Here is a 24,150-nt window from a genome sequence, read left to right on the forward strand (position 1 = left end):
TTTCGTACTTTTACTTTCCGCATTGACATAAAAAAATGCGGCACTGCACTATGTACACACCCATTAGTCTTCTTCTTTCACTTGCGCCTTTGTCCCGCAATGGTCGCAGGGTCGGCGTGGTTACAACGGAATTGGCTTGGTTAATGGAAAGGGGTGGCCGGATGCCCTTCCTGCCGTCACCCCATAACCCCCCCCCCCCCCCCCCCCCCCAGGACGGAATCGGTGAACCCCAGCTGTCTCCGTCCAGTGTACACCATGAAATAATGCGGAAGTGTTATAAATGTCTGCGTGTCGTGTAATTGAGGCGGATGTGGGGACCAGTCCGGTATTCACCTAGCGGGATGCGGAAAACCGCCTAAAAACCACATCCAGGCTGGCCGACACACCGGCTCCCGTCATTAATCCGCCGGGCGGATTCGATCCGGAGTCGGCGCGCCTACCCGAGTCCAGGAAGTAGCGCGTTAGTGCTCTCGGCTAACCTGGCGGGTATACACAATCATTAGTCATCTACACTAAACATGTGCACTTTCGACACAACACACACTTCGTGAAGCAAGGGTGTCACCGCGTACGAAGCAATACAACCTTTACAACTGGGGGGCTGAACCTACGGCCCTTGGTCCACCAGTCAGCACTGCCATATGGCTAACAGCATACCCAAGGTACGTCAGGCTGGCCGCCGTTTCTGTGTGAGCGCAGTTCTGTGACCAGCGAACAAAACCAAGCAAACGCAAAAGAAATAAGAGGGAGAACAAAGTAGCAGGGGGAAGAAAAAGAAGAAGAACAAGAAAGAGAAGGAAAAGGATTTGAGCCGGCCGCGGTGGTCTCGCGGTTAAGGCGCTCAGTCCGGAACCGCGTGACTGCTACGGTCGCACGTTCGAATCCTGCCTCGGGCATTGATGTGTGTGATGTCCTTAGGTTAGTTAGGTTTAAGTAGTTCTAAGTTCTAGGGGACTGATGACGACAGATGTTAAGTCCCATAGTGCTCAGAGCCATTTGAGCCATTTGAGCCATTTGAAAGGATTTGAAGGCACTAAAATGGGAGTGTGGCGGAGATGCCTTAAAGGAAATCATGAAGAGATTTGGGTTGCTCAGTGCTTAGCAACAGTCTCATAAGACCTACCTCTTACCTCTTCCTAGCACAGAGATGTTTGTTTCTTGTTTCCATCTCGTTATGCCAAGTGAGGCAACGCACCGAAAGATTGTTATGGCTTTGTATTCCTCAGCAATCAAACAATGAAAAATGAATCGCGCTATTGTTGCTAGCAAAGAGTTTAGGGACTGTGTGTTTTCTATGTTTTGGATTATATCATACAAAAAATGTTACTGGAGAGGATGCCTTTTACTTCATAGTAGAATCATGTTGATTTCCATAAACGAATAAATAGGCTACGTAGCGATGAGCATGGAACAAAAAATGGGGTGGTGTGGGCAGAACTGAGGGGGTAGGGTGGGAGCGGGTGGCACAAAGTTTTCACTGATCGACGGTTACCTAGGGTTATCATACCCTCAAAACCCCAAAATGAGGACACTATTAACGTTTTTAAGTCTAGTCCGCATCTATACAGTGGCGCTTGAATGTTTTTCTTCTTTTAAAATGAACAAATATGATTGTTCTACCTCTTATCTGTAACGTAGTCCAGGTAATCGATACTAGGTTGGGCTGCTTTTTGATTTCGAATAAGTAAGTACGATTGCCAAAAACAGAGACTTTAGGACTGCTGAGTAAAATATGATTAGTTCAATTTTATGTCAGGTTACCTTCCATTTGGAAAGTAGGCGCACTAAGCGACTATTATGTGACTTATAAATTATAGAGTGTAGCAGTCGTCCTTTTGTAGATTTTATTATTATGCAAATCCAGATTTCGGCTAGAAGCTAGCCATTCTCAATGCACTATTTTCTATTCTCAATGCATGTAATCCCCTGTTGTTCGGGCGTCAGTCACAGTTCTTTGAACACTCATAGAATAGAGCTGATGACATTGCTATCCAGAGTGAAAGTATAGAAAAATTACATGATCTGCTGAATGGAATGAACAGTCTAATGAGTACAGAGTATGGAGTGAGAGTAAATCGAAGAAAGAAGAAGGTAATGAGTAGTAGTAGAAAAGAGAAAAACGAGAAAATATCAGGATCGATGGTCACGAAGCAGATGAAGTTAAGGAATTCTGCTACCTGGGCAGTAAAATAACGAATGACGGACGGAGCAAGGAGGACAAAAAAAGCAGACTAGTAATAGCAAAAAGGGCATTCCTGGCCAAGAGAAGTCTACTAATATCAAATGGTTCAAATGGCTATGAGCACTATGCGACTTAACTTCTAGGGTCATCAGTCCCCTAGGACTTAGAACTAATTAAACCTAACCAACCTAAGGACATCACACACATCCATGCCCGAGCAGGATTCAAACCTGCGACCGTAGCGGTCGCTCGGCTCCAGACTGTAGTGCCTAAAACCGCACGGCCACTCCAGCCGGCTAATATCAAATATCGGCCGTAATTTGAGGAAGGAATTTCTGAGAAAGTACATCTGGAGTACAGTATTGTATGGTAGTGAAAAGTGGACTGTGGAAAAACTGGAACAGAAGAGAATCGAAGCAGTTGAGATGTGATGCTACAGACGAATCTTGAAAATTAGCTGGACTGTTGAGGTAAGGAATGAGGAGGTTCTGTGCAGAATGAGAGAGGAAAGGAATATGTGGAAAACACTGATAAGGTGGAGAGACAGGATGATAGGACATCTGTTAAGACATGAGGGAATGCCTTCCATGGTACGAGCGGCTGCTCATAAGCCACACATCACGCTAATAAATGCCTAACGACCCCTCGTTTGGTGTAAAGGGCGTAAGCAGTGGACGATTGAACAGTGGGAAAACGTTGTGTGGCGATCCGATGGCAGAGTGAGGGTATGGCGAATGCCCGGTGAATGTCTGCCAGCTTGTGTAGGGGCACCAGTAAAATTCGAAGGCTCGGAGGCAGTGGTGTTATGGTGTGGTCGCGTTTTTCATGGATGGGGCTTGCACCCCTCATTGTTTTTCGTGGCACTATCACAGCACAGGCCTACATTGATGTTTTAAGCAACTTCTTGCTTCCCACTGCTGAAGAGCAATTCGGGGATGGTGATTGCATCTTTCAACAGGATCGAGCACCTGCTCATAATGCACGGCCTCTGGCGGAGTGGTTACACGACAATAACATCCCTGTAATGGACTGGCCTGTACAGAGTCCTGACCTGAATCCAATAGAACATCTTCGGGATGTTTTAGAACACCGACTTCGTGCCAAAGTCACCGACCGAAACCGATACCTCTCCGCAGTCCGGCACTCCGTGAAGAATGGGCTGCCATTCCCCAAGAAACCTTACAGCATCTGATTTCAGCCTATGCCTGCGAGAGTGGGAGCTGTCATCAAGGCTAAGGGTGGCTCAACACATTATTGAACTCCAGCATCACCGACGGATGGCGTCACTAACTTGTAAGTCATTTTCAGCCAGGTGTCCGGATACTATTGATCACATAGTGTATCTTGCATTCTGGCTTTTGTAATTGTAGTTAGTTTAGCAGTGCTGAGAGCAGAACAACGCATTATACATGGTGACACCAATACGCGGTAACAAATTTTTTTCAAACGGTTTATAGATTTTCGCACGGGGACCACTTTTGTACTTATTCAGTTTTACAGGACTATAGTAATATTGAGTAGATCTGAATCTACTTACGTATAGTTTGTCCTTATCGCGCACATGTTTTTACCTTCTTTCCCTGTAACTTACTCCTATTTTTCTGAAGATTTCGATCATCTTGCACAATTTCACATTGTCGAACATTCTTTTTAGGTCGACAAATCCTACGAATGTTTCCTCATTTTTCCTATGTCTTGCTTCCATCATGATGCGTAATGCACAGAACTGCTTCTCTTTTACGTTACTAAAGCCAAATTGATTGTTCTCGATTTTATTTGTCGTTCTTCTGTGTATTATTCTTGTCAGCAACTTGGATTTTTTACGTGATTCACACGCTTTGTATCGTGTTTTATAAAAGGTAACCCAGTCAGGACATGAAATACTTCAACTCATTCGGCGACTTCTTTGTCTAGCGACGTCACATTACATGTGACGGTAAACTATTCTTCTCACTCGGATCAAGTGTTCATCAGGTTGTTAGTGCTGTTATACAGCACCGTATGGGAAAGCAACGTCCAGCTATAAGACTTAATTCCTCTATCCGTATTACGACGGCCCATCTCTATGAGACACTGCGAAGAAGATTGATACTGCATCTCGGAAGATACTGCACATTTTCCTAACCAACAAGTTAGTTATTTGCCCAATTATCTTGTTTGGTCCTTGTAATTCCAAGTTAACTGAGTTGAATTTTTGTGTAATATTGGTCAAAAACCTGTGAAACTGATTGGAGCTGGATAGTACACAACGAAACACATGACAATATTGTATTTGTAGCGATGACTGTCCATAGTGGGAAACAATAGTGAAGATGTACAGAGCTAGAAGGTGGAAAAGGTAACAGTCTGATGTGGTTGCATATAATAAGCTAGAAGAACGACAAACAATGTGCGACATTTATGTGGGCACAGTTTCTATGAGACGTCTGTAAACAGAGGGAGCACGCTAGTCACAAACGTAAAATATTAGCTTCACAGATGCAAGACATATTTCCGTTATGGCACCAGTGAAGAGTATTTCGTGAAGCTTTTTATTGGCTTACGACCATCACCTAAAATCGTTGTCTATCGAGCATTTGAGTGCCTCTCTGTCTAAATCCCACCACAATTATAAAGAAACTCCACGTATCTATGTGGCAGCAACAGCATGATGTATCATATCCGTGCGTACACAGACCCTTGCAAATTGCCATTCAGGCAACCGCAGTGAAACACTAAAACAAATGACTGGTTGCCACCAAGAATTACACTCATGTGACTACACTACTTTTACCGGACAGTGCAAGTATCTCATATTTTGAATGTATGAAATATATTCTCAGCACATGAACTCATATGACTGTTTCGTAAAACGACTGATTTGATTTCCGTAACTCCGTTTTTTCGCCAAACACAAATTGCGTCTCTCATTTTCAATCTTGACCTGTGTCATTAGAAATGGCGAACTTACTAAAACGGGGACAGTGAAAGAAAGAAACCTTGAGCTTGGAGCTACTCCTCAGCAATTTAGGAAACTGCGGCAAGACTAAGTCACAAAGGCCGAGCGGGATTCGAACTCATTTCGTTCCCAGCAAGAAGCCAGTAACTCAGGTGCTTCACCACCTTACTCGATCAGAACACTGTGAAGCAGCTTCACGATCAAGGAAAATTAAGCGAGTGGTTCGAGGACCTCTTTTATGCTGGTACAATGTTATCCCAACAATAAAATCTACGACCCAAATGGGGTAACTGTGTGTACAGATGTCTGAGGTAGGGTGAAGACATAGTAGATCTTTGACATGCGCAGTGTGGCATCTCACGTATATTCCATGTGTAGTGATTAAGTTTACTGAATACGTAAATAAATGTTTGCTTTCGTCCAATATTAACACAATACCGTTCGTTGCACAACAGACAAAACTATTTAATGTTGCTTGCATATTATTTACGCCGTTATGTTTTCTTACGTTTCTGTTAATTAAAGATGTTTACTTTCTCTTTTTAGATAGACGGAAGACATGAATCAACAGCTTGCGAAAATATCTGAAACGTAAGACCAGTACAACCAGGTTCGAAAAAAAGACAAACTATTTGAAGTAAGACGTGGAAATCTGACTTCGATGAACAAAAGAAAAAAGGGATACGTACAAATAATAAATGGAGATGAATCCGATATTTTGTCTGAAATGAAGACAATGATAACAGATCAGCATCTTACAATGATATTTATTTAAATGTACTACTTAAGAAGAAGATCATTGCTTATTGTTTTGGAAAACCTGCCTGTATAAAATATGTACGTCTTCAGGCACGTGGACACAGATCAAGCAGTCCATGAATTTTCCGAAATGCTAAATAAATTGATAGACGTATCAAAGGTTAAGACTATGAGAAAATGGGATAGATTAGCTCCATACAGAGGTCTTCTCGTTTCAAAACACTTTACACACTCGTCGCAATTGTGTTAAATAAACACCTGGAGGTGATGACAAGCATAACACTGATAAAGCTAAAAATATGTGTCGTAGCTGTTGTGTCCATGAGATTTCGTAACCTTATCTCGAAAGGATTTTCGATGATCCACATTTAATGCTAGTGGACTCATTATATTGCGCTCCGCGTCAGGAAAGTTAACGCAGCAATCCATCAAACAGTTACTTGACTTATGTTTATTGACACGGCTGTCTAACGTTAAAATGAGAGAAGATATCCTGAATCATAGCCTTCCGCTGAGCAGTTTGAAGAACTAGGATCCAATAAAGATTTAATTAGGAGAGCTTCAGCGGAGGAAGGGCTTCATTCTTTTAAAAATTTTAATCAGTTGTCCACTCGTGTCAATGACTCAGTATCATAGACTACGTCATAACGTATGCAGAACGTATTAAAAAAGCGCATGATACAGAAAATGACATAAGTTTACCTATCTTAAGTTTACCAAAGCAGAGGCTGTAAGCTGATAACTCAGTCGCTTTCAAATTAAATTTCCGCTGTAACACAATTATTTATTCTTGCTGATTTCAAGTGTAAAGCTGTATCACCTTTTATTGAAAAAGTTGCTGTGGTGCACTTGTGAGTTGGTGGTTGACCAAGCGAAAATTTAATTCTACTGTATACAACGCCTATCTTTTTCCTTTGGAACATATTGTAACTGTAACAAAAACTACAATCCGATATTACTGGCAGCTCTCGATGTGATCTAATGTTTATTTTTAGGTCATGTGAACACCATTCTTCGAGCAGGCATTTTACTGTTTTTTTTTTCTTTTTTAAAAATTGTTTGATTTATTTTGTTCTTCAGTATTGTGAGTCAGCAGATAATGTAATCTGAGTTCCCTGTAATTGAAAACTGTGCACCAATTGTGAATCGGAAGTATAATTTTCACTGTAGTTCTTCACCAGCTGAACAATCAAAATACTTTAGAAGAGCAGAAAATACATCTAGTTTTCAGAAAAAGGCTCAGGTAGCTTGTATCTACACCAGCTAAGCAAACATATTATATTCCTGTAGGCGTTATGAATCCTTCTAGGTACAGGAAATACGTAACGTGTGTTAGTTACGATTGTCAAAATCTCCTCTGTTTCCACACGCAGTTTTTAAGCTTATCAACTTACACCACATTACCACTCGACAAAACTCTATACATGCTGTCTGGAATGTAGACGTATACCCGTCGCCATCTACAGTATATAACTTTAGAATTGCGACCGTGGTCATGTGGGTTCAAACTCAGTTTATCGTAGCGTGTTCTCCTTAAATACTCTCTACGTTATTGCTTCCATAACGTAAATACTTAGTTATGCCTGACAAACAGTCCACAGGAAGATATAGAAGCTCTCCCTCCATGGGAATACGCTCCCAGTTGTACGTGCAGACTGCAGTCCCTTAAAAAGGGACACAGAGCGGCGCGGCGCAGTGGTTAGCACACTGGACTCACATTCGGGAGGACGACGGTTCAGTCCCGCGTCCGGCCATCCTGATTTACGTTTTCCGAGATTTCCCTAAATCGCTCCATGCAAATGCGGGGATGGTTTCTTTGAAAGGGCACGGCCGACTTCCTTACCCGTCCTTCCCTAATCCGATGAGACCGATGACCTCGCTGTTTGGTCTCCTCCCCCAAACAACCCTACCTCCTAAAAAAGGCCACCTTGCTTAGTCGCTTGTCTAAAATGGCTTTCTGCTTGCGATACCGCACACACGGAAAGAAAAGATGATTTAAGTCCCACGAACGAGTTAGGGAGTCATCGACGTCTATCTTGTGGAGGTGGCTCGACAAATAACCATGATGATTGTTACTCCTTTTAGGTGCCGTTTATCGCAAGCCGTTGCAGTAGTGGTAATCAGTGTAAAGGTAGGTCCCTGCGAAAGTAATAGTACGATGTCTGTAGCATAATGTACCCAATTTATTGTGAAAGTAGTAGAATCTTATAAGACATACACAATCGTGACCTAATTACATACTTTATTTCATAACACGAGTAACAAAATAAGGCGTTTGCATTTCCTGTCTGAAAACTGGCATAAAGGCACTCACTGTCTGTTGCGATATTGCACTTTTCAGCTCATATACGGCCGCAAATTGCCGTCCATTGTGATGAACACGCCTTGCAGGTATTCCCCAGCGGTTTCCCACGCTGTTCATGTCCGGGATACGCGAAGGCCACGGAAAGATATCGGCATCTTTATCTTCAAACCACTTTTGGCTGTATCAGGAACATGCACAGATGCATTATCTTGTTGAACCGTTTGACTTTAGTTCCCTTGGTCCTCGTAGGTTCTGCCTCCAGCATCTCAGTGTACAGGTTAGAGTTCATTGTAGTGTTCAGCCAAGCAAAACGTGATTTACCTTAAGCACAGAAGACTGACTAGATCCTAACATCTCTTCCACCAAAGTTTCTGCTGATGCTCACCTGATGCTCTGTGCTCAGATCATACCAATAATACTGAAATCCATCCGGTCCATCTAAATTAAATTTTTTCTTGTCACAGAAGATCACTTCATTCCATTAAAATGTCCATCACATATGTCTTCCAGCAAACTCCAGTCTAGCCTATTTATGTTTGCGTCTTAGAACAGCTTTCTGCAGCCGTTTCTTGAATGCGAGATATTTGTCGTCTGAGAAAATTTGTCATACACGTCTGGCAGTTACTGATTACTGTAAATCAGCAACAAGTTGAGAAGAATAACAGTTTGTGGTCCTTGCTTTGGGCGAAAGGAACCGCGTCGACGCCTCAAATAATTTTCTGCTTTGCCCGTATTTTACGTTCTGTCAATATCGAGCGCAGTCTAAAGAAATTCTCAATCGCTGTACTTGAACGGTCCAACTTCTTAGTGCTTTGACGATTAGAGAGTCTCACAAGCGACTGTTAATCAAATTGCGTGCATATGGAGTATCGTCTCAGTTGTGTGGCTGGATTCATGATTTCCTCTCAGAGAGGTTACAGTTGTAGCGATAGACGGTAAATCATCGAGTAGAGCAGAAGTGATATCTGGCGTTCCGCAAGGTAATGTAGTAGGCCCTCTGCTGTTCCTGATTTACATAAATGATCTATATGATAATCTGAGCAGCCTCCTTGGATTGTTTGCAGATGACGCTGTAATTTGCCGTCTAGTAAAATCATCAGACGATCAATTCCAATTACAAAATGACCTAGAGAGAATTTCTGTACGGTGTGAAAAGTGGCAATTGGCACTAAACAAAGAAACGTGCGAGGTCATCCACATCGTACTAAAAGAAATCCGATACCTTTTGGGTGTACGATAAATTGTATAAATCTAAGGACTATCAATTCGGCTAAATACCTAGGAATTACAATTACGAGCAACTTAAATTGGAAAGACTTCATAGATAATATTGTGGGGAACGCGAAACAAAGACTGCGCTTTGTTGGCAGAACACGTACAAGATGCGACAAACCCACTAAAGATATAGCCTACATTACACTTGTCCGTCCTCTGCTGGTATATTACTGCGCGGTGTAGGATCCTTACCAGGTAGGATTGACGGAGGACATCGAAAAAGTGCAAAGAAGGGCAGCTGTTTTCGCTTTATAGGGGTGAAAGTGTCGCTGATATGATACACGAGTTAGGGTGGCAGTCACTGAAACAAAGGCAGTTTTCTTTGCGGCGAGATCTGTTTACTAAATTTCAATCACCAACTTTCTCTTCCGAATGCGAAAATATTTTGTTGACACTCACCTACGTAGGGAGAAATGATCATCATAATGAAATAAGAGAAATCAGAGGTCGAACGAAAAGATTTAAGTGTTCCTTTTTCCCACGTTCAATTCGAGAGTGGAATGGTAGAGACGTAATATGAAAATGGTTCGATGAACCATCTGCCAGGAACTTAAGTGTGAATTGCAGAGTAATCATGTATATGTAGATGTAGATGTCATGTGCTTGCACGGTTCAACTTTTGTTTTTTCATCTCATTATAGCGGTTTTCCGCGTGGCATGTCACAATCGTTACTTACGTATACAGCACCCACTGTCACTAATACTTTCTGTTTTCTATCTGCAGTAAAAGAACACTGGCATACGCAACACCACGCAGAACCGACTGTCGTTATAGCGAATTCCGCCCTCTACCATCTGAATCGTTGATGTATTTTTATATATTGCACTACTGACATTAAATGCAATACCACTTGGCTGCATTTATCAATATACTGGATCTCAGATAATTGAAAAACACTGTGCACAGCTATTCCAGCACACAATGTTAATTTTCCTGCGAATGTCCATGCCATTATATTGATTTCCACTGCTGTTTATTTTGTCTTCCGTGCGCGTTGGTGAAGAGGGTTGGGGAGGGAGGGGAAAGGTATTGGAGGGGGGGGGGGGGCGGAGAAGAGATCTGTTAGCCTTAATTTAAGTTTACGGATGTGCTCGTATGCATTGAAATACAGTATGTGTTCAGTAAGTCTGAAACGTCCCCTTAGAAAAATTTATAAATTTCACTCCTGGTAAACCTCTTACATTATTTGATTTTCAAACAGCTGAGCAGAACTGAACGTACTCAGACATTTCTCTCTTTACTTATTCTGCTCAACACTAAACTGACACACAATATTTTTAGCGCAACGCAATCTGACTTTCAATAATCCCTACAAAAGAATGGCCAAGACTAACAATAACCTATACCTTTCATGAATCACTTACCTCACAAAAATCATCGTTACTCGAACTACTGCAATGCAGCGAGCGCCAATACTGCCAGATAAATAAAGGATTCTAACTACTGAAGGCACTAACTACTGATAGGCATAGTTAGCAAATAAAAGATTTTGATAGAGAACAAACAATGTGTTTACCTTAATAAAGTTCAAAAGTGATCATATATATTCATGATATCCAGTATTACAAATTTACTATTTCTGATGGACACACATCCAGATCGTCCGCTCTCAAAACTCCGCCACCTCTCCCCATATCCACCACTGCTGGCGGCTCACCTCCAAGTGCGCAACGCTACGCGCTGTTCACATCCTACTGCCCAACGCTACAATAGCTAATATTCCAACAATGCAAATCAGCCACAGACTAGACACAGCGCAGTCAGTGATTTTCATACGGATCGCTACGTGGCGTTACCAACATAAAAACCTAAACAGCCGACTTACAAGTGTCCGTTACGTGCTGCGTCCTTTGCGAGTGGGCGTACAGCAGCGCAGTGTCTGCTGTGGGAGTTCACTTATTATACAAGCTAGATGTCTCAATTTGCCCGATAATATTGTCATGACACAGGTCTGGTTAAATAGTGATCTGAAAAGGCATGTCGGATTCATTGTGAACTACCAGAGCGTACCACAAGGGACTGTTACAGGACCATTCCATTTCACAACGTATATACAGTGGTCAGCCAAAACAATATGGCCACTGGCCATCGTAACGTTGGATGGCGTGTGGTGGCGTTGTGGGTACGTGACGCGGAAACCAAAGTATGTAAGCGGAGCAGACAAGGGTGGGGGATCACTTTAGCGAAGATATGGGCTCCAAACTGGGAAACCCATTGAGATAAACGGCCCTGACAAAGGTCAGATTATTATTACGCACAGCCTGTGTACAGCTATCTCGAAAACAGCGAAGCTGGTTCAACGTTCACGTGTTACTGTTGTGAGAATCCATGGAAAGAGGTACAAGGACGGTGAAACTACCACTAGGAAGTAAATGGTTCGATGTACACGATTCTTCACAGAACATGAGATTCGTAGACTTGTCTGCTCTGTAAAGTAGGATAGATAGTGATCTGTGGCATCTCTGCCGAATGAGCACAATGATGGTGCACGCACAAGTGTTTCGGACCACACTGTTCATTGTACATTGTAGCACGTCTTTGAGTGGTCCAAACATATGGAAATCACTTGGGGCAAGGTCTGGTGAGTATGGTGGACGAGGAAGACACTCAAAATGCAGGTCTGTGATCGTTGCAACTGTTGTACGGCAGTGTGGAGCCTTGCGCTGTCATGTTGCAAAAGGACACCTGCTGACAGCAATCCACGTCGCTTTGATTGGGTTGCAGGCCGCAGCTGATATTTTTATGAGATCTGTGTGTGATGCACTGTTGACAGTGGTCTCTGTAGGCATGCAATGGTCCAAAATGACGCCTTTTTCGTCCCAAAACAGAGTCAGCATAACCTTCCCTGCTGATGGTTCTGTTCGAAACTTCTTTGGTTTTGGTGATGAGGAATAGCGCCATTCCTTGCCCGCTCTCTTCGTTTCCGGTTGGTGGAAGTGAACCCAGGTTTCGTCTCCAGTAACGATTCTTGCAAGGAAGCCATCACCTTCTCGTTCAAAGCGCTGAAGAAGTTCGTCACAAGCATCAACACGTCGTTCTCTCATTTCAGGAGTCAGCTGCCTTGGCACCCATCTTGCAGACACTTTGTGAAACTGGAGCACATCATGCACAATGTAGTGTGCTGACCCATGACTAATCTGTAAACATGCTGCAGTGTCATACAGTGTCACTCGACAGTTTTCCCTCACTGTGGTTTCAACTGCTGCAATGTTCTGTGGAGTCTCAACTCGTTGTGCCTGACCTGGATGAGGAGCATCTTCCACTGAAGTCACACGATTTGCGAACTTCCTACTCCATTCATAGACTTGCTGCTGTGAGAAACATGCATCATCGCACTGAACCTTCATTCGTCAATGAATTTTAATATGTTTCACACATTTACTACGAAAAAACAGAATATCAGAGCGCCGTTTTTCCCTGGTGCAAGTCGCAATTTTTTTTCTTTATTGTGATTTCACTCCCCTGCCCCATATGGGCAGGGAGGGCTGTCAGCGGCACAATCCGCCGCTCTTCAGCCGAGTGACAGACAACTAATACGAGAATAAAATGTTACATATAAAGCGATAAAAAAGGGGGACATAAAACAGAGTGGCCTACTGGGACCATCCGACCGCCGTGTCATCCTCAGTGGAGGATGCAGATAGGAGGGGCGTGGGGTCAGCACACCGTTCTCTCGGTCGTTATAATGGTATTCTCGACCGAAGCCGCTACTATTCGGTCGACTAGCTCTTCAATTGGCATCATGAGGCAGCGCAGGGCAGCCTGGATGGTCACCCATCCAAGTGCCGACCATGCCCGACAGTGCATAACTTCGGTGATCTCACGGGAACCGGTGTATCCACTGCGGCAAGGCCGTTGGCCCAAGGGCAGGTAATGGACGTAAAAATTCATTGACATTGAGACGTTCATGGGGGGACAATTAAAAAAAGTCGACATAAAGTTGAAAAACACTATTGGCGATTCTTAAAACACAAAGAAGACCCTGAAGACACACGCACAGATTAATAGTCACCCACAGTATTAAAAACACTCTTGAACAGCTCACTTTAAACCCACTTGGAGCACACACGATGAAGAATAAAACAGCCAGGTGGGAGCTGCCAAAGGAGAGGCCAGAGATGGTGGAAAAGGAGGGGAGAGCAAGGTGCACCAGGGGAGGGGGCAGGAAGAAAAGAGAAGGGGCATTAGCGGGTACACCAAGAGGCAGGAGACTGGTGGGGCAGGAGATGAAGAGGGAAGACAAGGCAGGAGGGAGTGCAGAGACACTGAAGGAGAGCACAAGAGAGGGAGGGGGAGCAGGAGGGACAAGCCACTCATGACAAGGGAGGGCAAGTCGCAAGTGGGATGGCTATCTTTATACTGATACTGTGACGGTATGTGTGCATCTGTACTATGCTGCCACCTACAGACCATTCTGCATGCGGTTTGTAGCACGCTTACCAACTTACAGGATAACGGCGCGAAATTTCGATTTGTTATTACAAATTTAAGGTTTTCATTTGACTCACCCCGTATGATAAAAAAACCGAAAATCGGTTATTTCGGAAACCGAAAATCGGTTATTTCGGAAACCGATTATTTTAAAAGTCAGACGGAGGTAGCCTTGGAAAAAAAAAATCAGTATATCTCTCGACACTGGTCGTTTCAAAGACAATCGCCAACCCTAGCTCGCAGAGAACTAGTACGGTGGTATGGGGAGTAATGACATTGCTCTGGCGGCACATGTTAGTGCGTTTTGACCAACCCTGGTCGCACTGCGCTCCAGGCAGCGTCCTGGCCACACAGAAGATGCTGATCGAGACCTCGGCACAGGCCGGCGCGGTAACAGCGTCAGGTCGCTTCTCGCTGGCTGCACGCAGAGCGACTGTTCCGCGCTGCTGCGTGTCCGACGAGCGAATAACGCGATTAACGCGCGCCTCAGCGCCGCCCCAGCTAATGCCTACCGCCGTAGTGCCACGGCGGGCTCTCGGTGTCCACCCAGCAAACGGCACTCGTGCGTAGTAAAGCAAACGCATACACTCCTCCATAAATACGAGATATTCTGTGTGCGGAATGCATTTGTTTCTTCTTGGGACTGTCAGAAGTGGTTATTTTCCCCCCTTAAAGTATCGTGTAACATTGCTTTCATCGATAAATTGTCAACAGTGTCACCGCAGACGGATATTGTAAGGGAATAGAGCTAAACAGTGTTAGTAAGTATAATGGTGCAAAAAGGGAAACGAACGCAATGAAGCGACAATACAAATGAGATTTTATTCACATATCGCACTGATTTTGCACCTGAATGACCATAATCACAGGGTACCATAATCACAAGGTCATACACCTACAGACTTTCTTAAACAACAATTCCTGTATTTGTTATTACCTCCTCAAGGTACAATGCGGTCCTGGATTTGTCATAGACGCGATGATACAGATGTCAGCTGTCATAATGAGAGATATCGTTCCACAGTACGGGCAACTGATGTTGCATTTGGTCAATTTGTCGAATTTCCAACTGTGTAGCGTGTTGTTCACATGGGACGCTAAGGGGTAGCGTGTGGCAATGTAGGTAACCCACATCCGTGAAGAAACCGTGCGCCTGCAAGACGGTTGCTTTCATAAAATGCGCGTGGTGTTGTGAAAATTTGTTCTTCGGTTGTTTCTATGATAAGTATCACCCACAATATTGTCCTGGCACATCAAGCAATGTGGACGATGAAAAATAAGGTTTTGTAACATTGTATGACAGAAAAAATTAATAACTGAATATATATTTATAATTTCGCACACCTTACACTGTTTGTTGGTATTCTCTGAAATAAAATTGAAAAATTCGGCCGATTTTGAAAAAAAAAATAAAAGTACACAAGCTGGATTCGACCACGATACCTTCACCGCGATGGCCGTGAACTTTTACCACTGCGCTATGCCGATTTACTTTGCAGTAATTTTTTCTATTAAAATCATTTGAACTCATTAAATGCATTGGAACTTTATGAGAGAACTTCTTTTCGCTGTGGCGAAAAAAGGAGGAATTTTCACACATTCTGGAAGAGACACCGGGCATTTAGAGTGCAGGGTCTCACGCTCGTAGGCCGCATGGACAGTCGGACAAGCCTTTGCAGGGATTGTCCTCCTCGCTAAGTTTCTGCGAAAAGTGAGTACCGGAACGGAAAACTGGCGTCCTCAGTGACACAAAGGGAAGTCACTGGTGTACCGGGTGAGAACTGTGCCTTCTTAGTAAACTTTGGGTGGAGCAGTCAGCTGTCTAGTTGCCGTGGTCTCAAGCAAAACCTATAGCCACTCGTGTGTCTGCAAATTTCCAAATGTCACCCTTCTCATGGGAACGGTGTGCGAAGCCCAACAAAATTTCCATAATTTCCAACAAACAAGTCTGGACATGGGAACAGGGTGACACTCGTCTCCCATTTCCATACACACGTATCTCATTCACAGGTACATTTTAACTTCGTCGTTGGAGCTAGGGAATGGGCTTTCAGCTCTGGGATTGTGTAGAAAAGAATGTGCGCGGTGCCTTTCTGAGGTGTGAAGCAGGCTACCAAAAACTGTGAGCGGCAGTCGTAGTTGTTCCGCTTCGTACGGGTATTCCGATTCGAATTTCTGCTTGGTGATGCTACTCTGGACTCCGCACTCGTACGTGTCTGTCTCCACTTCGGCCCAATGCCACGTCTTCGAAGTTACACTTTGAACTTACGCACATCCGCAACGAGTAAACAGGAGGATGATGAGATCCACGATTCGCAACCTCATCGCATTGGCTCAGCACAGCAACATTTAGCAGCGAACCCAATACGGCGCTCGGCGACTTGTCGGCAACCACCTCAACGGCAGTCGCAGTAAGATCACACTTACAATGTGTGTTGGCGCAAGCTGGCGTCAGCACGCCACGTGGCAAAGAGGTTGCGAGAAGATCGAGAGGGGCCAAAGACAGAGTCGCAAGAAAAGTTCCGCCAACGCCCTCTCGGCCACCAGCATTTAGATTGTCGCTGCGGACCGGAGGGCCCAGTCAGTTCCAACAGAGATTGAGTGAGTCAACGTGTCGAGTCTTCATTTGCATTCCATTGGGAGTCGCAGTTAGCTCAGCCTCTACCCAGCGACCAGAGTAGTGTACATAGCGGACTTGTGCTTCACCAGCAGTGACGCTGGCGTGGACTATTATGAAGGTCTTGTACCTCAAACCTGGGCAATCATAAGTAACTTGTTATTCTTATGAATAAAGGACCTTGTTAATTTAAGCGTGCAGTTGTGGTACTGGACACCAAACAACACCCTCTCCTTGCTTCCCATGGTACAAGCCTACAATGGCAAAGAAACGACACAAGACAATGCACATTCCCGGCTTCGGATATAGCGATATATTGAGGGAAGAGTAATTCATTCCTGGTTTCTACTTTTTAGTCTTGCTAACTTGATCTGTACCCTTCACACACTGGACTTCAAACTTTTCTGCAATGCAATTCTTGCTACAAAGGGAATTTTTCTCATAATCTGTCAGATTTGTTTCGCTGTCGAGTTAACTCCTTGGAACTCACCCACCGAGTAATGTTTCTTTCTAATTCATCCTTTATTCACTGATATATTGTATGCTCTATTCAAATTCGTACCCTTTTCTGTGTAATTTTACAGTTTTTCAATCTTGGTTGAAAGCTTAATTCATGTCCTTTACGTGTCTGGGCACCGTGTCAACCATAATTGTCCAGCATCACGCTAATGTGACCCTAAACACCATTCGTTTTCTCATCATTGCTCTATTTTAATCATGTAAATTCATTCTGAAATTGTTTTGTAACGTAGACCTTTACATATCATAAGTAATTTTTACATACTGTTTGAATATAAACTATTTGACCAGATCAGACACTGCCATTCAGCAACTATTACGGTAAATTATTCAACTAAAATGCCTGGATCCTCCAATCATAAGCAATAGCCGAGGCCCGTGATGAATTCAGGAACTTATCGAATGATGTTTTCTGATGTGCGCGGCAGATGATTGTTCAAGTATCCTATTAGTTTCACAGCTGGAATCTATCATTTTGTATGATCTGGGCTGATACATTCAGCATCAGTCTAATCCGCATACCCATGGAGCACCTAAAAAGCAAGAGGCCTTGTTCAAAGCATACCGGGCTTCTGGAAAACAGATAACATTCCATCATGAGAAAGTCACACATTCACAGGCAGACCACACCTAATGCCGACGACAAGAGTTCGCTTGCCCACAGATGGAATCGAGAAACACAGGAAGCTGAGTAAATGTAGACAGAAAGAGCAAATACGTCCAACAACGAAAAAATACAGAAAGACTGATTTTCTGAAGGAAAGTGGAAACACTTGAAAGAAACAGCATTTTCCTCATTTACACGCATGCATAGTTGTAACATGGAATAAGTCCTTAGAGTTGGCCGACTGAGTGCGACGGACCAGTGACGTATTTCACAAATGCATCGCTAGAAATCAGCTCCCACTACTTGCGAGGAAGCTCTTTTGTGAACAAACGTGGTGCAGAAATGTTGCTGTCATTTCGTGTTAATTCTGGAGAAAAACGACATTCTCTGTTCTGGCAAGCCAGAAAGTTTTACAGTGTAGTTACACAATGTTAGTATCAAGGCTTAGTTTGCACACTACTAATTCAGTTTATTTCTGCGAGCTTGTCAAATACGTAGGCATGAAACTTACCTAAACCGACTACCGAGTTTACTGCCTATAGATAGAAGTCGGAGCGATACATCTGTCTCGCACACAATCGGGAGAGATGGACCAGTGTTATTTGGGAGAGATGAATCACAACTAAATTTAGCTTCAAGACATGTGTAATAATGGTATCGAAGACGGCCACAGTCTTAAACTATAGTTCTTTGCCAGAAGATACGTCTGTGCTAACAAATGGAAGAGCAGAATCTCTATCACAGGCCTATTAACCACATAAAAACCCATCAAAAGGTCTACTGATCCCAAGCACAAGAGTAGAGTTATCCTCACAGGTCAAATTCCTTCACTGACACAACTTCGAACTCCACTCCTACTAAGCATAAAACTTCCAACTTTACCATTTGAAAAGTCACTACTCCTTAGCCATCATAAACGCAGACAAAACTATTCTATTGAGAGAACCATGAATTTTAAGAGGAAGGCAGCAACTCTAAGTAAAGGGCTAAACTACGCTGAAAATACGGAAACTCTAAAATAAAGAGAGATAAGAAAAGAAAGGAAAAAGAAAAAAAGGCACAAAAAGATCAATAAAGAGAAATAATAGTGAAGACAAAAACAGACTAAAGAATCTCAATAAGAAAAACACTGCAAGTACCTCACCATACTCATCAGGTGCCGACATTGTAGAAGACTACGAAAATAATTTTGATGAGTAAGATTAGGCTGAATGTGTTGGCTGCGGTGAATTCTATTACGAAACTACTAAAAGTGATAATTGGATTTAGCGTAAAGCCTGTTCACTATAGTCAACATTTGGTAACAAATGTAATTGCTGTTCTGAGAGAAAGACAGGCTGATGTTTAAAAAAAGAACTACAACTCATTAAAAAGCCCGCTGTTCAATCAAGTTTTACAATAAACTGATAAAATTGCTTTGGACTAAAATATTTAACGGTATAATTTTATATTAATTAAAAACATATTTCAAACGAAATTATGAAATTTTAATTGACTCTTTTCTTCATGTATTGTCATTTCGTCATGTATCGTCTTTTCTTCTGTATATAGTCCATCTCAAAGACTCTCTCTCTCTCTCTCTCTCTCTCTCTCTCACACACACACCCACACACACACACACACACACACCTTCGGGCGAGAGGACCACTCATGAATATTTTCATTTTATCGTTTCTTTTGCACTTTAAGTGGCACTGCCTCAATAATTTATTGCACTTAAATTTATACGACACTATACGATCATGCTACCAGAAGTAAAAAAACTGAAAAACACAGAAACTCTCCCAGACTTACCCTGCAGACCTGAGTTCACAACTGCATCGCTAAGTAAAATAATGGTGAATGTACATTTGAATTTTATATCGTGTAAATTACGAGTTTGGCAAAGGTGTAACATTTATAGTTCTTACAGTAGTATTTCCTTCTCATATTCCCGGAAAAACACTTTTAAAATAGTAATTTTTTCATAATTGAAATTTCTTGCAAAGAAAGTACTATTTTTAAAGAGACGAAATCGTTAGATGTGAAAGTAGCTTTGGGTTTACCTCACCTAACGCATATAGAGCTGTCATTATTCTATAAATTTACCGCAGCGACGAACTGCAGCCAGTCTTTGGGATCGCCAGTCGCCCGCCTGTGTCTCCCACGGTTCGTCTATTCTTCTCCAACTATCCCCGTTATACTCATATCCTCTCTGGCCCTGTCAACTCATCTCACAAGGGGACCCACCATACTGTAAATCACGGATTTTGAATCGCTTCAAATACTTTGTAGAGGCACTTACCTTGAGTACCTGGTTATCCGTCTTTTAGCAACGGGCCATAGTTTTAGAGAAAATCAATTTTGAATTTCACTGCGTGCTTTGTATATCTGTAACAGTACATCTGTCCCAAGTAAGTCGGCGTAGCGCAGTGGAAAAAGTTCGCGGCTATCGCGGTGAAGGTATCGTGTTCGAATCCATCTTGTGTACTTTTCTTATTTTCTTTTTTTTCAAAATCGACCGAATTTTTCAATTTTATTTCAGAGAATACCAACAGACAGTGTAAGGTGTGCGAAATTATAAATATATATTCAGTTATTAATTTTTTCTGTCATACAATATTACAAAACCTTATTTTTCATCGTCCACATTGCTTGATGTGCCAGAACAATGTTGTGGGTGATACTTATCATAGAAACAACCGAAGAACAAATTTTCACAACACCACGTGCATTTTATGAAAGCAACCGTCTTGCAGGCGCACGGTTTCTTCATGAGTGATACTGGGAAACACAATTCTTTTGCATTCAAAAAGATTTCTCTTTCATCCACTAATTTCGATGCGAACCATTCGTTTCTAATCATGTTTTTAGAATTAGGTGCTCTGAATTCATGTAGGATTAGCGAATGTAATTTTATCGACTCTTCCCTAGAAGCGATCTCTGTGTTGTCTTTGATCAAGTCGGGAGCATTCTGAACAATTTTTGTGAAGCTTTTCACCTGTCGGGAAAAATAAACATCGCAGGCCTGGCACTTTGGTGGGACCACTTTTAGGGTGCAGGTGCTCGCTTTCTTTTCACCAGTGAATAGATGATCGTATAAAGTTTAATCGGTTTGCCCTCCCCACGAGTCGGCCGGTTTGGCCGCGAGGTTCTAAGCACTTCAGTTTGGAACCGCGTGACCACTACAGTCGCAGGTTCGAATCCTGCCTCGGGCATGGATGTGTGTGATGTCCTTAGGTTAGTTAGGTTTAAGTAGTTCTAAGTTCTAGGGGACTGATGACCTCAGAAGTTAAGTCCCATAGTGCTCAGAGCCATTTGAACCCTCCGTACGAATCGATAATGTCCAAAAAAATGTCTGTCCCACGTACAGAAGAATTACAGTACGCAAAAATTCTTCGTACACCACTTTCGTGAGCTTCCCGGATTTCGTACAGGACACGACTACATTTCTGTACTTACCATTTAATTTGTCTACTCGTTTTTGAACGTGGGGATCAAATTTTCCGGACACTCTTGCATACATAAAAAATATATGGGAACAGGATTCGAACACGGTACCTCCAGCGGGGTAGCTGTGAATCCGTACCGCTGCGCTACGCTGACGTGCTCGGGATATATGTAATGTTACGGGTGTACAAAGTGAGCAATGAACTTCGATTTTCTCAAAAACCAAGGCCCTTCGCTAAAATAACGGATAGCCAGGTACTCAGGGTAAGTGCCTCTAAAACGTATTTGAAGCGCCTCAAAATCCGCGATTTACAGTATGGAGGGCCCCCTTGTCAGCCATGGCCTTCTCCTTTGTCTGTTACCTCTGATACCTTCTTCCACTACCTACCTGTTGATCTCGACGCATTACTTGCGTAACCCACTTCAGTCTCCTCCCTTTAGTCACTGTTACAAAGTCCAGTATTTTATGCAACTCCTGCAGTTTGCGGTATTTCCTTTGCAACTCGTCTCCATCCATCACTGTTCCAAAAATCTGTCTCATAACCGCATTCTAAAGCGTCAGGAGTTTCCTGTCTTCTGGGTCAGAGTCAACGTCTCTGTTCCGTATTAGCCCACAAGTACTCCTGTGGACCTTGATCATCGTGGATCACGTTACAAGCTGGAAACTGAGCAGCTTTCCGAGTGCAAACCTTATTATACACGGCCATTCGCCGGGCACTTCTGCTTCCTGCACAGCACCCGCGACCAGCGGGTATACTTGCTTCGTGCCGCAGGCGCTTCTCCATTGGAGGCAGTGCATGCGCGGAGAAACGCAAGTATACCACGCGTATGGCAGCACCACAGGCGATAAAAATAAGAGCACGCTTGTTGAGACTCAAGCCTTTAGCAGGCACCATTACAAGTCCCAGCGTCGCCAACAGGGAGCACACAAAATGACGACAGTTGCACAGTTTTGCGACACTGGGTTGAATCTGAGGGTCACGTGTTCACCAAGCGCCGCTTGGATATCCTTCCGCCTGCTGCCTATTTACCAGGTGTACCGGTATGAAATGAATGTTCAGATACAAATGTGTCGATAGGGAACGTTCACAATGAACGAGTTTTTTTTTTTTTTTGGTTGGTATGACATCTGTCAAAGATATTTAGTTGACATCAAGTCATGGAACAAACAACATCATATGTTTTCATCGTGTTAACAATGTCGAATTTTGTACCAGAAAGTAATGATTTGCGGAAAGCATTAACTTTTGTTTTCATTTGAAAAAAGTGCTGCAGAGTCGCATCGAATGCTTTTCGAGGCCTACGGTGATCATGCTCTATCAGAAGCAACATGCAAAAGATGGTTTCAATGGTTCAGAAATAATGATTTTGATGTAAGAAATGAAGAACGTTGAATACCACCAAAAAAAGTTCGAAGGCGCTGAATTGCAAGCAATATTGGATGAAGATGAGACTTTGAGTCAGAAGCAAATGGCAGCAATGCAAAATGTTGCACAACAAACAATTTCTGACCGTTTGAAAGCTATGGGAAAGATAGAAAAGTGTGGAAAATGGGTGCCACATGAATTGAATGAAAGACAGATGCAAAACCTAAAAACCATTTGTCAAATTTTGCTTCAAAGACATGAAATAAAATCAATTTTGCATCGAATTGTTACTGGTGATGAAAAATGGATTTATTTTAAGAATCCTTAACGGGAAAAATCATGGGTTAATCTCGGACAACCATCAACATAGACTGCAAAACCAGATCGATTCGGCAAGAAGACAATGCTCTGTGTTTGGTGGGATCAGAAAGGTGTCGTGTATCATGAGCTTCTAAAACCCGCTGAAACTGTGAATACTAATCGCTACAGACAACAAATGGTCAATTTTAACTATGCATTGATCGCCGGATGGGGTGGCCGAGCGGTTCTAGGCGCTACAGTCTGGAACCGCGCTGGTTCGAATCCTGCCTCGGGCATGGATGTGTGTGACGTCCTTAGGTTAGTTGGGTTTAAGTAGTTCTAAGTTCTAGGGGACTGATGACCTCAGAAGATAAGTTCCATAGTGCTCAGAGCCATTTGAACAATTCCTAAGTATTTGATCGCAAAAAGACCATTATGGGCCAGAAGACATGGCAAAGTAATTTATTTACACGACAATGCACCTGCACAGAAAGCAAAACTGGTTCAGGATACAATCAAAACACTTGGCTGGGAGCTGCTACCCCACCCGCCATATTCACCAGACTTGGCCCCTTCCGACTACCATTTGTTTTCATCAATGGGACACGCATTGGCTGAGGAACACTTCGATTCCTACGAAGAAGTCGAAAATTGGGTGTCTGATTGGTTTGCTTCAAAAGACGAACATTTCTATGAAAGGTGGTCAGAATGTATAGAAAGCAATGGTAAGTACTCTGAATAAAATGTTTTTACTTTTCAATTCAAAATTAGTGTTTCATTTTGACAAAAAAAACGCTCATTTCATACCGCTACACCTGGTAAGACGCTGCTCGATCACTAACAGACAGGGGCTTTCGGTTATGTGTGGTACGACGTTCTCGTGTGCAATCTTTTTGTAGTTGGGCCGCCGAAGTTACACGGAGTCCTCAGATAGTAGCTATGCTATCGAACCTCCTGCGTGACGGCAGAGGATGGTAGGTACACAGATCGGCATCTATGCGCAGAAGTGCCGCAGGGATCTGTACTCGAGCGCTTGCAGTACTCCCTGTAAGCTGCCGACATTCCGCGGGTGACACGCGTCGAATTAGCGCTTCACACCGATGATACAGCACCGTTTGCCCGCAGCATGGACGTAAACACGATGAAACATCGCCTCCAGTTCGGCTGCGACACTTCGCGTTCATGGTCGACGAAGCGGCAGCTGAAATATAACGCAGCGAAGAGCCACGCATTAATCCACCCGAAAAATGCTGCCGTCAAATCTTCCACCAGTCGAGAACCTGGGAGCACCCCTCCCATGGAGCAGGATGGCGAAGTGCATATGGGTCACCCGTACCAGAGACTCTGCTAGGTGCTTTACATTCGTGACGTGAGAGGCACAGCCATAGCACTCTCTAAATTCGCTGCTCAACCCACAGAC

The 24,150-nt window shown here is 43.2% G+C and overlaps 1 protein-coding gene across 1 annotated transcript in view; it reads right to left on the reverse strand.

Annotated features, from left to right (window-relative positions):
• LOC126272251 (monocarboxylate transporter 9) overlaps positions 1 to 24,150 on the reverse strand; it is a 627,258-nt gene that overhangs the window by 81,044 nt on the left and 522,064 nt on the right. The window lies entirely within an intron of this gene.

This window comes from Schistocerca gregaria, chromosome 5 (assembly GCF_023897955.1).
Source record: "Schistocerca gregaria isolate iqSchGreg1 chromosome 5, iqSchGreg1.2, whole genome shotgun sequence".
In the NCBI taxonomy this organism is placed as follows: domain Eukaryota; kingdom Metazoa; phylum Arthropoda; class Insecta; order Orthoptera; family Acrididae; genus Schistocerca; species Schistocerca gregaria.